Genomic DNA, 16,670 nt, shown 5'->3' with positions numbered 1-16,670 from the left:
GGGTGGGGATGTGCTTGGCCTGAACTACTCCACACCCTCTCTGTCTCTGTGGGACTCATACACCTGCATAGTCAAGAAGCCCGTGACCACTACTACTCCCCTCCATCATGACAATAACACTTTTATTTTAATTTTTTTCTCAATTTTGTTTTTATTTATATATTGATCTGGAATCGAAGATCGGCCCCAGATAGGTTATGCATCCAGAAAATTAGCGGGGCCCGTTAATAGTATTCCGACGTTCAAGTCAGTTAGATCATTTTTCAACAATTAAAAAAATAGAGTATAAGGTCAAAACTGCATATCGGGTAAAATAAGTTGTAGTTGTGATACCCATATAATAAGAATCTATTTGGATCAGTCGTGTTAAAATAACGCAAAACATTGAGCTTTGTAGATGTAAGGATGTATATATGTTATTGTTTAGAATTGTGACTATATCCTTCGGGCAGACCCGATTAAAGAAATGTGGATTTTGTCAGTTTTACGATGAGTTGGGGTATTTTGATTTTTTAATAATTGGTTTTAGAGTAAATTACCGTCATTTTTTTTATGAGATTTGACATGATTATAAGTACCTTTTTCATTATTTGAAAAATTATAAATATTTTCTTGATTTTGACATTCGTCTAACGAGTCTATTTCGTTAACCTCTATTAGGTTTTCATCCAATTTTTATTGTAAACTAATCAAACTGTCTTTCCGGATTATGATTTATAATTTTATATGTTTTCAAAATTTTCTGAAATATTTTTCTGGACTAATTATATTCCCTATAGATTATTTATTTTACCCACCCTCAAACTTTAATATATTTTTTTAATTTTTTAAAAACATTAGCAAAGGTAAAGTAGTAACATTCATCTCACCGTCTATGAACTACATGATTATTTTCTATTTGAGGGCGATATTTATAATTTTTCAAACAATAAAGAAATATTCAAAATTATGCAAAAACCTCAGAGAAGTTAGCTGTAACTCTCGATTTACGATCTCTTATTTATTATATTGAGGGGTCAGAGCAACCACCTTTGATTGAAAAAATATTTATTAACCAATATACCCTCAAATATATTTATTTTTTTATACATAATGCCCATCTCTAATTAAATTTTCCTATAGAAAATCTTATATTCATGCACAACAAAATTCTAGAGTAAAAAAAAAAACATATATGCCAAATTAAATTTGTAAAAATATTCTAATTTTTTATTCTTCTTCAACCTCTTAAATTTAAGGTAATTAATGCTTGATTTGGGTTCAAAAAGTTTAATACTCAATAATATCTATTTAGATCTTTTTAAATTCAATTATTATCAAATAAATATAATCCTCAAAATAGTATATAAAATCTAATAAAATTAATAAATCTTTTGGGATCAGATATTTTTAAATAAAATTAATAAATCTTATATTGAAAATCTTAAAATGAGACGTCCAAAGAAATAGTAGAAAAAAAAATAGAATTGTCAGTGATGTCTTATCAAATTATAGAATCGGAATCCTTCTAATTAAGTGTATATATGTTTTTATAATAATATTTTTATTTTTATTTTATAAATATTCAGCCAAAAATAATATGCCGGTAATATATAACACTAGAAAAAAATTACTATTAACTATAATTAATATTAAAGACTATGGTTAGAAACTATGGTAAAAGACTACAATTAACTACGGTTAAACAAAACTGACGCAATAAACTAGTTTTTCCACCATGAAAAAATTATTTGTCACGATTAAGAGTTATGGTTAAAATATTTATCATGGCTTTTAGCCACCTTCGAACCACGGCCAATATTCATTGCATAAAAGTGGTCAATAACTATTTGTTACGGCTATTTATTATTAATCATAATAATTAATTGTAGTTAAATGTTATAATTCTTCTAGTACAATAATCACTCTGTTAAAATAATAATAATAATAATATTACTTGGGTAGAAACCATCAAATCAATAATTCATTTCGATCACATCATACTCCATATTTCTTTTTTTTTTTTTTTCTCGAGAAATGATCAATAGGATCACTGGCTAGATCAATGTGGTTTCTTGATTGTACATTAATTATTCGAAAAAAGCCAAACGTTGTCTTCTTGGAGAAAAATACCTAAGACATTTGACATTCGTTCTTCATGAGGGGAATAAAAGCTAAACTTTTCTCAATCCGCCTATCAAGATCTTGATTAATATATATATATATATATATATATATTTTTTTTTAAATTAATGATCGTCTAACAAATACTCTATTGTGATAGATTAATTATGACAAACGTTAATTAAGAAGCCCATCGTAATTTACTTTTTTTTTCCCTCCATCCAACACGCAAGATAGGAAAACATATATATATATATATATATTTTAACTGAAAGCGATGAACTATTAATTTTTTAATAAATCGATTACAATTATCGACATCACAATAACAAACATTTGAAAACATATATATATATATATTTTTTTTAACTGAAAGCGATGAACTATTAATTTTTTAATAAATCGATTACAATTATCGACATCACAATAACAAACATTTAAAATAATTATATATTAATTATTAATATCAGATAATTATATTTAATTAATAATTATAATTAAAATAAAATAGCATCCCATATATTAGTGAGGTTCAGATTCATATTCTTTAATTTCATGGGATATCAACTTCATCGATGATCTAAGCCTCATCTGAAACAAGAATATATATATATATATATATATTCAAGTTCATGCATCGGCTGACTTTTAATTCCTCAACTTCACTATACAGAATCATAAAATTCTCAATGAAAACGACCACGTCTCTCTGCTTTCACACAAACAGACAAGAAATAAAAATAAATACATTACAAATATAAAAAATAGAACAAATAAATAAAAACATACACACGCGCATAGATTCCTACGTAAATCGGATAATTTACTATATTTTTAAGGGTAAATTATAGTATTTTTTTTTAAATTAGACATAATTATAAATTATTGTTTTGTTATTTGAAAAATTACAAATACTCTGTTAATTATATAGTTCGTAACTGTGATGTGATGTTTGCAACTTTTCCCTTGCTGAACTTTTTAAAAACACAAAATGTGAAAAATCTAATGGCGGGTAAACTAAATAATTCATAAAATGTAATAGTTCATGAAAATATTTTTAAAATGAGTAAATTACAACGCCTTCCCAGGAGTTTTTCGTATAATTACGAGTACCTATTCGTTGTTTGAAAAATTATCATACCCCTCTGATTTTAATTGTTGTCTGACAATTAGTCCAATCCGATAGTCTCCATTAAGTTTTTATTCATTTTTTGTGGTGGCTGACCAAAATGTCCTTGTGGACTAAAAACTATAATTTTATTTAATTTTTAAAATTATTTATTTTTTTATGGACTATGTGGATAATTTTTTTTTTATAATTTTTCAAAATTTTCCATTCACCTTGTTCAACTTTTTTATTTTTGAAAAAATAAAGAAAGGGTAAAGTTGATAATTTCATAAACCCATCCAAGAAGTACATAATATCATTAACATCAGAAGGGTATTTATAATTATGTCAAACCTTATGAAAGATCGTTGTAATTTATCCTTTAAAAAAATATATATATATATAAGCATAACCCATAATCCAAAACGGTATTTTGGGAGTTCACTGCAAAAATTGGATAACAACCTAATAAACGCTGATGGAATGGACTCGTTGTAATTAGACGGACGTTAAAATTGAGAAGGTTTATAATTTTTTAATTATTAATAAGGTATTTGTAATTATATCAGACTCATATGAAGACTACAATTTTTCCTACTTTTAAAGCCAAAGAAAAAAGTTAATAAGAAAATATAAGAGTAAATTACAATGAGTTCCCATGAAGTCTGGTATAATTATGAAGAGCTCCTCATTATTTGTAAAATTATAAATACCCCTATAATATTTGTTGATATTATGTAATCCTAAATATGCAATTATCAACTTTGTCTTTGTTATAATTTCTATTTTTATGAAAATCAAAATATTATTAAAAAAAAAAAAGATGATGCAGATGAAAATTTTTGAGAATATGTAAAAAAAAAAAATTATCCACTTTAGCAAAAATAAAAATAAAAAATAACTAAATTACAGTTTATAGTCCACAAAAATATTTGAGTCAGTTTCATCACAAAAGATGGATGAAAACTAACATCAGCCTACTTGTTAGATGACTGCTGAATTCAAAAAAATATTGATAATTTTCAATCAATATAAAGTATTTATGTCGATCATCGTATAAATCGACTGTAATTTATCGAAAACACAATGTGAAAACCCTAATTAAAGTCATGACATGCAAGTCTTGTCCTAATTCCAACTAGAAAACAATCGGAAATCTTGATTTTGTTGGAATATTACAATTATTAGGTAAGATGAAGGACGAAAGTTGTGTTCACAATTTCTACCAACTTCCTCACAATTACTATATATATTTTGACTTTTTTTTATTATTTTTTTATCATTTTCTTATAATAATTATACATATTATTTTTTTATTTGTGTGTGTGTGTGATGCTATTGGAGGAAAATTCATTCACGCACAGATACACACGTGGGTGTGTGTGTGTGGGTGGCAGTCACTTTCAGTGAGATGGACCAATTATCAGTTGGCCTCCACCCCCACTTCAATTTCATCCAAGTCTTCTTACTTGTGATGATCAGTCTCTGGTTTGCTGGAAGATTCTACCATTTTCTCTCTTCCAATATTATTAATTAATTAACAAATTAATATTTTAATTAAAGTTTATTAAATAATTATTTTTTATATGTTTAGCTAATCTACTCACCTATTTATTACACCCCTATATATTATTTTTTATATTGACCAACATTTTTAGTCATTAAAATTTTCATCTAAGTGCCCAAAATTAAAATCTTTATTTTATAATATTTTCGATTCGAGTCCCATCACATACGTAATCATTTATTTATACAGTTTTATGATAATTAAATATTAATTATTAATATTAATAAAAGTTCATCACCCATTATAAATTTACGTTGATACCTGGTGTAATAAATATATGCGTGCCGACCATTAGATCAACATTCACTAGAAAAATATGATTTTTTTTCACTATGATACAATGGCTGTTAATTAACTAGGGCAAATATTTTAGCATAGGTACGTAAAATCATAACAAATATTAATTAACTGTTTATCAAAATCTAAATTTTGAATAGATTTTATCCGACCGTGGTAGATAGTATTGATTACTATGATCTCTAAGCTGTACATGCTGATTTATATAATGTAGGGATTAATCAATTTTTTTTTATAATGATCCACATATTATATGTACGATCAAACCACGCTAGCTATAAGGCCATGAAACCTCAATTTCGCCAACTAAATCGATCATTATCTAATAAATATATATATATATATTAATATGGAATTAGAAGAAAAATAAAATAAAATAAAATCCCATGCCAAATTAAAAACAATCTAATTTTGTCACACTCAACCAATGAAGTAAGTTAAGGTTAGGTTCTTGAAAGATTTTGGTGATTAGGGCATTATCAAAACACTTTAAGAAAGTCTTCAGTTGGTTAAAAATAGTAACTGGATCATAGATTGGGTTTCCTTATTTAGAGTACTCTTTTCGGACAGTATCCCAACATTTCATCATTACTGGCTCAATTAATTCAGACCAAAAAATAAATAAATTAGTGATGCATGATTTTTACATGTTTAAATGGGTTCTAATTGTGCTAATTTAATTTTTTTAATTTTTTAATACAGTATACGATTAATTATATCATTTAATATATTTAAATTCAAATTCAAATGGTAGAATTTTGAGATTTTGCAGCAAAATTTCATAAAAAAATGATAGTATTTTGTTAAATAGTAGCATATATTCGTAGATTTGTGTCTACAGGTAAATATTACGTTTAGTCCCTTTAAGTATGTGTGTGAAATAATTTTAGACATTTAATTTTATTTTCTGATGCCAAAATTTAGATCTCATTTCGATTTAGATATTCTGACCACTTTCTACTGAAAAAGCAGCCAAAATTTAACATAATGTTTGGATTCGTTTTCTGAGTGCTTTGTTGTGTTTTATGGAGATAGAGAGATAAAAATAAATATAAATAAGTGTGTGTTAGAGATAATATGTATGTTTGGATTTATTTTTGGAGATAATTTAATGTTGTGTTATATGTTTAATGTTGTGTTTGGGGAGACAAAAATTACTATTCATTGTCAAATCATGTTTTTTTTTATATATATTTATATATATATGTGTGTATATATATGTATGTATTTATACTAAAACAGTTAAAAATACCTAAAATTAGGTGTTTTTAAATGGTGGCAAACATTATGTATGTTTTGACTTGTCTCAAAAACAATTTGGAATTGAAAACAAACATAGTGTAAATCTTTTGAGGATAAGAATGATCAATTTAGGTTTATTTTTCACTTTAGACCTTTAATTTTTTTTAAATGTCATTATGATCCTTGCCTTGGGAGGGAAAACATTATAGATATGAGAGAATTACACTCTCCTCTCCTGAGGTTCGGTGTAATTACACGTAAACCTCCTATAGTTTGAAAAATTACATTTAGCACCCTTGAGATTTGCTTCCATTCAATAAACAAGTCCCTCCGTTAGTCAAAATTTACTAAATTTGCCGATATTAACAGAAAAGTTGAATGAAAATTGATATTTTACCTCGATTGATATTATTTGATTTATTGTATGTCAAATAATTTTTTTTGAACTAAACTATCCTTATAGCGGTGAAATATATCTCTTCACATGTATTAACGCGTGAAGACATATGAAGCTAATTTGATCATAAAAAGATTTATTTGACCTGTAATAAGTCAATCGAGGGTAAAAATATAGATTTTTTTTCAATTTTTGTTAACATCAGGAATTCGGTGAATTTTGTCTAACGGGGTGACTTATTTATTAGATGGAAGCAAACCTTAAGAATGCTAGATATAATTTCTCAAACCACAGGGATCTACATATAATTACACCAAATAACAGGAAAGAGGAGTGTAATTATCCCTATATACATAGCTTTCCGCCCAAAATTTGAATGCTTATTTAAGGTTGCTTTCTTGATGACCAACTCGGAAGAAACTTAAAATCGACTGTGGTCTTCTACCAGCACGTGCAAAGCATATGGACTTTTCGACTGCTTTTAAATTTTTTCGTAAAATTTGTTCTAATTTTACAATAAAGATGAACAATTTTACATTTATTTAAATTCAAATGAAAATAAAAGACAATTTACCACAAAAATTATGGATCTTTTGGACAAAGTCAAGCAATTTTATACTTATTTATGATTAAATAAATATATATATATATGTGATCTTTTATGTGACAAAACAGACCCTAAAGAAGTTTGAAATTACACTTTTCCTCAAAATATTTTTGAAATTATACTTAATTATATTCCCTCCAAAAATTTATTGATTATACCTGATCCTCTTTTTTATTAAAATTTATTTATCTTTTTACGCCTTATTTAATGTTTTTATATAATACTTTTATACTTATAAAGAGAAAAATGTAATGATGTTATCTCACTTTATATATATATATATATACATTCATCCATTTATAAGTACAAGAATATAAATGAGAATATTAAATGAGTAACAAAATAAAAAATTTATATAATTTTTTTTTAAATATGTCAACTTTTTTCGTTCAATTCTAGTAGAAGATGGTCAGGTGTAAATGAGAATTTCTGAAAGGGGTGTAAGTATAATTTTAATTTTTTTTAAAAAATATATAATTTAATATTTCAAAAAAGAGGTCTAAGTATAATAAATTCTATATTTGAAAATATAAAAATTTATTTAGTATATGGACATAGAAATAGTGTCCCAAAAAGGCTAATAATAAAAATAAAAAATAAAGTGGTGATGGTTGACAGTAGACAAATTGCCCATCCTCATTTTTTTTTACATCTTTTTCAAATGTTTTATTTTTTTCCAAAAAAAAAAAACAAGGGTAAAGTGGTAATTTTTACCTCACCGGCATGATTATTTTTCATTGGGAGAAATTCAAGTTACCTTCCTGTGATATGATAAATGAGCAAAAAAAAAACCATTTTGAAAAAAATAACAAACTATCCCAATGTGTTTTGAAAAATGAAGCAAATTATCCTTCTATCTAAACAATTGATATGGGAATAATTTGCTTCGTTTTTCAAAATATTTGGGATAATTTATTAATTATTTTTTACTCATTTCATATATCAAGAAAGGCACGTAAATTACTTTGAAATGATATTTATAATTTTTCAAAAGATTCTAATAGTTTATTTCTAATGATTGAAGACGCGGTAACAAAAATGACAGCTGGTACGATGATGTGTTAGTTGACCTTAATTTAACTTTTACATATTAGTCATGTAATTAATAATTAATTAATTACATGTTGAAAATGATTCGTTAGACAATCAATCAAACAAATGATTTAGTGGGTGTTTGTCGTAATTTAAGGAGGAGTGTTGAAACCCTAATGCCACGTCATCAAATCTTGTCCTTCCACCTGCAAACCACCTCTCAAAATCTTTTCTAATATCATTACAAAAATCACAACAATTAATCGTGGTTAATTATCATGATTAAAAATAAGATAATCGTAATAAATAATTATTGATCATCGTCATACAACGCTTGTTGACCGTGGTTTCTGTAAAGGTAACTAAAATATTTAGTCACGGCAAATATTTTTACCGTGGCTCTTAGTCATAGCAAATAATTTTTTTTTGGTGAAAAATTTAGGTTTTTGTATCGATTTTATTTAACCATGATCAATAAATATTATTTACTACTGTTTTAGTCCATAACTATTAAAATTATATTCAATAATTATTCTTTTCTAGTGTGTGTATATATATAGATATAAAAAGAAACAGTAATTATATTATTTCATCAGTGTTGATTAATTGAGCAATGTATCATTAGATGAATATACGAAAATAACAAAGAATAACTACATCCGAAATGCTTGTTATGGCTTTTAAATATGGTACATATTTTCGCTCCACTTGCAGAAGTAACGACCAATAGCCAGCACTCGTAGTTAATAAGTACTGTCCGTACTTTTTCACTTTTAATCACAGTACTTTGTCATTACCAAAAGTAACACAGTGCTGCTTATCAGCTTAGTTGAAGATAATAATTTATAACGAGTTCTCATGAAGTTTGTCATAATTATAAATATCCCTTATTACTTCAAAAAAATACAAATAGCCCTCTTAAAACTAACGATCATTTATAATTATTCCCTCGTGACAATCCATTTTAAGATAACATATATTATAATTCAATTGATTTTAAAATATATTTATAATTTTTTAAATAATAAAAAATATTTATAATTATAATAAATTTTAAAATAATTTATTATAATTAATTTAAAAATAATAATATACATTTATCCTTAGTACTCGGACATCAAGGCAAGTATAGAATGAGACAATTTCTTCTATTTTCGAGAAGTACTTTAGTATAGGATGTCATTAATAAAGAAAATCGACAGATATAAGGTGTGGACAGCGTAGGTGAGCCAATCACCGACCTGCGCAAAGGCGGTCAGCCGTCCGACCAATCACTTTTCTGCTGGAGCCTCGCCCATACCGTTCATGTAAATTTGTATTTGTAAGAATCGTGAATCATTGAATTAATATATATAATAATATTTTTATGATTAACGAATTTATAATTAATGTGGGTACAAATTCACATGGATGGCATCGTAAATCCTCAATAAAGACTCCATATCCACCATTCTTGTTCTTCTGATCGATCCGAGTCGAGATGGACGGTTGTCGTGGTTTCTCCTTCAGCTCCACCATTCTTCTCCTTCTGATCGATCCGAGTCGAGATGGACGGTTGTCGTGGTTTCTCCTTCAGCTCAGCAATTGAGCATGTTAAATTTGTATTTTGAACGATCATTTTTTGAATTAGATTTATTAAGCCACGTATTGATAAATGTTACAATTTATAACTTTTAATTTAATTTTAATTATTTTCCATCTAACAACTCATTAAATATTTTTTAATTATTTCATTAATTGTAAAAAATAAGATTAATTTTGTATTCAACAACAATAATCAATTATAAATTACAAATTCAAATTACATAATTTTTTTATTTAATAATTTTAAATCAATTATAGTATGATTGGGACAAATTGAACCCTAATATCTCTAAATTTAATTGTGAGTAATATGACACGACGACTCTTTTATTACAACACCATAAGATGCAAAACAGTCAATTCACAAACTACAAGAACTTGGACGGACAAGTCTACGAGGAACCTCTCGATTGTCCACTAGACCCAACAACACCATATCATGATTGCTTTCAGTATAGATAATTATGAAACGGGTCGTTTTTCAGTAAATTTTATAAGAATATACTCATTACCCTGAACCCTTCACTCGATTCTAACATTTTGACCATTACAATTCAGCTCAGCAATGATAATATCAGCCAAACAACATAAAAACTTAACTTTACAAGAATTAAGATTTTTTCAGAACCTCAAAGTCTTACCCATTAAACAAAAGACAAAGATTAAGTGGTAAATCAAACATAGGAATTGTGCAGGAAAATGAAAAGAGAGAGAGAGAGAGAGAGAGAGAGAGAGAGAGATGTGGTCCTGTTTAGGACAATGGAACCTTAATTAAATGTGAGGCCAACAAACAATTTAGAGCCTCAGAATGGCAATTGGCAACACAAACACACACACACACACAGACAAATCACCACTTTTTCTATTAAATGAGGCGCCGCCCCACTGACATGTCTGCCTTTGCACTTAAGACTCTCTATTTTGTCGGTTTTTGTTTTTTCATAATATCATATTATTAATTCTTATTCTTTTTTAATTACTTATATTTCTTTCAAAAATAAATTAACATTATATTTACTCTCCATTTGTAATTATACGAAATTTTTAATTTTATATATTATTTAATATTTTTATGTATATTTTTATATTTATAAAAGGATAAATATGATATATATATACATAAATTCAGTGAGTTTTATATTATTATATTTTTTCACGTAAATATAAAATTATTATGGTTTAATTATTTTCTTATTAAATATTATTTTTCTTTTGAAATTTGGACTCAATCTTAGCCTAGGTAAACTAACAATTCTTTTTTTTTTTTTAAGTTTTTAAGTAGTAATTAATATATAGTTAATATTTAATATTAATTGATTATTATTTTAAAATATGAAATTATAATTTGATAATTATTATTTAATAATATATTAATTATTTTTAATAAATAAATAATATTAATTTTTTATAATCAAGAAATATATATTAATTAAATATGATCTAGAATATTACATTGAGTACAAATAAATAAAATCAAGAAATTTGTGATAATTATAAATTTCAATAATGACCGTCAGTTCCATACGAAAAGTAATTTAATTTGATTTATTCTTAGATAAATTACACCAAATTCTCTTGAATTTTAATAAAATTACGAATATTTTCTTATTATTAGAAAAATTATTGATAATTTATACCCATGATGTGTGACACAATTATGTAACCCTTGGACGGTGATCATTATAAAAAACTGTAAAACTATGATATTGGAGGGCCACTATTGTAAAAATATATATATATATATTTTTAAAAATATATATATAATTATCATTTAGGTCCCAAAAGGAAATTTTGAGCAATTCAACACAAAATTTAAATAAAATCCTGATGGAACTAACAAAATAGGTCAACTGTTGGACGGGTGTTATTATCAAGATGGTGAATATAATTTCTCTGACAACGAACTAATACTTATACTTATATCAAATTTCATGAGGGTTCTGTATAATTTATTAAAAAAATAAAATAAATTAATTTTAATATAAAGTTCATAATCATAAAAATTAAATATTTTTAATTTAATGTAAAACGTTCATGTTAGATTAAAATCTCCTTTTTGTTTTTTATAAGCTTGAAAATTCAAAAAGAAAAAAAAATAGAAATTTCCAAAGAGAAATTAAGTTGTCATACTGTGCCTATTTTCTAAAACATTTTCAAAACACTGTCATAGTATTTAGATTCGTGCTTTGAACGTATTCTTTTGGTGTTTTGTAGATAGAGAGAGAAAAATAGAGATAAATAAGTGTATGTTGGCGATAGATGATATGTTTAATATTATGTTTTGAGGTAATTTAAAATATTTGAAAATAAATGGTGTAGGTCTGATGTTGAGATTTGAGAAACAAAAAACACTGTTCGTTATCACATCTCTTTTATATATAAATATATATTTAAATATTATATATTTAATATTGTATTTTTGAAAAATAAAAATTATATTATATATAAGTGTATATATATAGAAAGTTGAAAAATAAAAAAACGTACAGATAAGATGTAAAAGATACAAAAAGAAATATTAGGTGTGTTTTATGTTGTCTTAAAAACTACCAAAACATGAAACCAAACATAATGTCTATTTTTGCAGTTTTTTATTTTTATTTTTACATTTTGTAAAATAATTTTATCTTCAAATTCCATAAATATATTATTGTTGTTCTACTTTAATATAGTTGTCGATATTTCGTTCCTTACAGTATAAATATATTATTGACAAAATTGAAACTCCAGAATCATGAGGTCGTGAGTTCGAACTCCATTAATTGTGGGTGTTGATATACTGTAATAACAGTTATTTCATTAGTTAGAAACGAGTGATATTGATAGTTAATTATTTTAAGGGATAATTAATCCATCATTCTAATATAAAATTTTGTGTAATTACATATAGATTTCATGTGGTTTTGAAAATTATATCTAATACCACTGACGTTTGTTTTTATCCGACAACAGATTTATCCGTTAGTCAGAATTCAAAAAATTTGCTACTATCAATAAAAAAAAAGTTGAATAAAAATTACACACTAGAAGAATTATAATATTTAATTATGATTAATTGTCAAGGTTAATATTAAATAGCCGTAGCAAATAATCAGTGACCACGATCACGCAACGATTTTTTGCCGTGGTTTTACCATGGCTCTTAATCGTGGCAAATAATTTTTTTATTGTGGAAAAGGTAGTTTTTTCCGTTCATTTTATTTAATCGTAATTAATAGTAGTCATTTACCATATTTTTTAGCCATAGCCACTAATATTATAGCCGATAGTAATATTTTTCCTAGTGATATTTATTCCCCATTCGACTTATTGCAAGTCAAATTAATATTTTATGACCAAACTACCCTTATGAATATTCACATGCTAATGTATGTGAAGAGGTACACACCCTTATAAGTACAGTTTCATCAGAAAAAAATTATTTGACCTACAATAATTTATAAGTCAATTAAAATTTCATTCAATTTTTTTATTTTTTATTTTTTATTTTTTATTGTTAATGCCAGCAAATTCTGTGGATTTTACTAACAAATGAATCTATCTGTTGGGCGGAATTATACATCGGGAATAGTAAGTGTAATTTTTTAAATCACAAGGGATCTATATATAGTTAGACCAAACCTCATGAAAGAATGGCGTAAATTCCCTTATTTAAATTTATAATGTAATCGAATCAATTTAATTTAAAATCATAATTATAATCAATATAATTAAAAAAAAATCATATATCCACCCCCGATTTGATTATTTCATAGCTTAAATTTCTGAATCATTTTCTTTCTTTTTTTTTTTTATTTTTAATTAATTTAACTGTGATGATCATTACTAAATCAAAGAGATTTCGATCTGTATCAAACCCGTGCCTAATTATTATTAATTTTTGTCTTTTTCCACTTTGCATGTGCACCGCCAAGAATTGATGCAATTGACAAGCAATTGTATTTTTAAATCATCTAATTAATTAGTAATTTAACAACTCACAAAAATGGTCAAAGAAAATTATATATATATATATATATATATTAAATAGTCTTAAATGTTTTCAATAGAGCAAAGGGTTTTTACAATAAATCAAATTTAATTAATTTCAATATAAAATATAGGAAAAAGTATTATTTTAGTCCGCTAAGTATGCCTAATTTTAATTTTAGTCCGATAACTATGTTCATTTTTTTTTAGGTCCAGTAACTTACGAAATTGCTTACTTTTAGTTATCTGGCAGATTTTCGGATAATTTTACCCCTATGAGTGCATATGGACTAAAACTGCCTTTCAAAAGTTGCATAGGGGTAAAATTATCCGAAAATCTGCCAGATGACTAAAAGTAAGCAATTTCGTAAGTTACTGGATCTAAACAAAAATGGACATAGTTATCAGACTAAAATTTAAATTAGACATACTTAGCGGAGTAAAATAATACTTTTCCCAAAAATATATATATATATGATCAAAGTATCACGTAATTATTGCCGACGAGAACTATGGGCGTTAGTTTATTTTAACAGTAATTATTGATAATTATTTATAAATATTTAATATTAATAATTAGTATATTAATTATTATTAATTAAAATTCATGATTTAATTGTAACTCATTCACTCAAAAAAAGGACGTATGATACAAATATTTGATTTGGTCGAATTTAAGGCGTGTAATATAACTACGCTAATTAATTATTTACTAGATGAAATAAAATAATAAATTTTTTGAAAAAAATGATGAGAATAAGAGAGCATCACAAGCTACATGTGTGGACTAATTAGTTGTTAATTAGTGGGATAATTAAGATATTAATTACTTGGATTATCTCAAAGCTTCCATTCTTTGAATTCAATGAATAATGTCATGAACTATCAAATCTTTCCTTTGTCATTTTCTTCTACTTGTAATCCATCTCTTTCACCATCTTCAAAACTAATTAATAAAAGGATTAATCACAATTAGACCCTTAAAATTAGAAATTACATTTCTCCCCCAAAAACTTTTGAAATTGTAAATGCACAGTCTCCGAGAATTCTCTATTTGCAACTGTACCATTCCATTTAAATTGAAAGAAAAATTACTAATGCCAACAAAAAGATTAACATAAACTTTTAATTTTACACCTCATTCAACATTCAATATAAACTATTAACAGATATGTCTTTGTAAATTAGACAGTAGGTCAGCTATAGGGATTAGGGATCTTGCAGGCCGAGACACATGGTGCAGACACAATCCTCCTTAAAGGGTAATAATAATTTACGGGGATACGTCAGCAACAGCAACAAAAATGCCAAAATACCCTCCACATAAAGGCAAAGTACCTTTACACGCAAGGATTTGCATTTTTTTTTTACTCGCGCCAGATCGCACTTCGTTTGATCCCACCCACCGACCAACAACTATGATCGTTGAATATCATGTACTCAGAAGATCAAAATCACGAGACGTGAATTCCCATACAAGTACACACGTTTGGCTCCATAAACACCTCAGAGTTATTTTTTATCGCGGTACGTCATTATTACATTTACAAAAGCATTTTTACTTTTCCCTCGATCTCACTCCCACTGACCTGGAGATCCAAGGGTCTTTGTTAGGGACCACCTAATAAACTTAACGATCAGTTTTTCTATTTCAAATTCTCAAACATCACCGATCCAAACTACCCTTTGGACAACCTCGATCTCCGCTCTGAATCAATAATAATATCTATTTGGGAAGAGGAAAAGGGATGTGACCTTGACCAACCTTATTTAACAACACTACCAAAGCCACCGTTTTAATTTATTGCATTCTCTATCATACATATATATAAATGTACATCTTTCATTTATTTCAATACTCTTTCTTCCCTCATAATTATGAGTCAAAAATTCTCTGCATTATTCCATTTTGAAAAAAACAGTTACATGATTTTACATGTCCAGATATTATATACAAATAATAATAAAAAAAACAAACATAATTTCCGACACAACAAAAAATAACATATTCACAAAAATTAATTACGGTTATTACTAAAAATACATATTAAATGATAATAATTTTAATTTTAATTTTATTATAATATAATTATTATCAACAAAAATTATGCATAAAATTATCGACACAAATAGCCGTCATTACATTGTCACTATACATATGACATTAATTATTTATAATAACAACTTTACTCAAAGTGAATTTTAATATTATCACTTAATATTTTATCATTACTATTCTCTATTTATATAAAATTCGCGTTCTTTTTACGAGTCCCCCCAAAAAATTAAATTTTAAAATATATAAATTTAGGTGATATATATATATAATAAAGTATGTATATATATATAGAAAGGGGGTTGTCCCATACAGTACAACCTTATTTAATGGTGTTGACTCTCTGACTCACTCACTGACTACACCTTTTATTATGTGTTGACTGTCAGAACCCTCCAATTCTTTTATTAATTTATTATTCTTCAACCTTATTATAAATAAATCATGTGTGTCCAAAATTACATCTCATACGTGTTTTAGTTTTTATACACAATATTGCGTGTTCTATTTACTCACCATTTATTTTTATTAATTAATATTCACACACAAAAAAAAATTAATACATGTAAACTCCCGTACTTGAGAAATTACACTTAATATCCTTGAATATAATCGATTTTTTATCTAATAATTGGATCACTTTATTGGTCAAAATTTACGGAATTTATTCCTATTTGCAAAAAAAAATTAAATAAAAAATTAAGGGAG

Source organism: Sesamum indicum, linkage group LG10 (assembly GCF_000512975.1).
Source record: "Sesamum indicum cultivar Zhongzhi No. 13 linkage group LG10, S_indicum_v1.0, whole genome shotgun sequence".
In the NCBI taxonomy this organism is placed as follows: Eukaryota; Viridiplantae; Streptophyta; class Magnoliopsida; order Lamiales; family Pedaliaceae; genus Sesamum; species Sesamum indicum.
Note: the sequence above shows the minus strand (reverse complement) of the source record.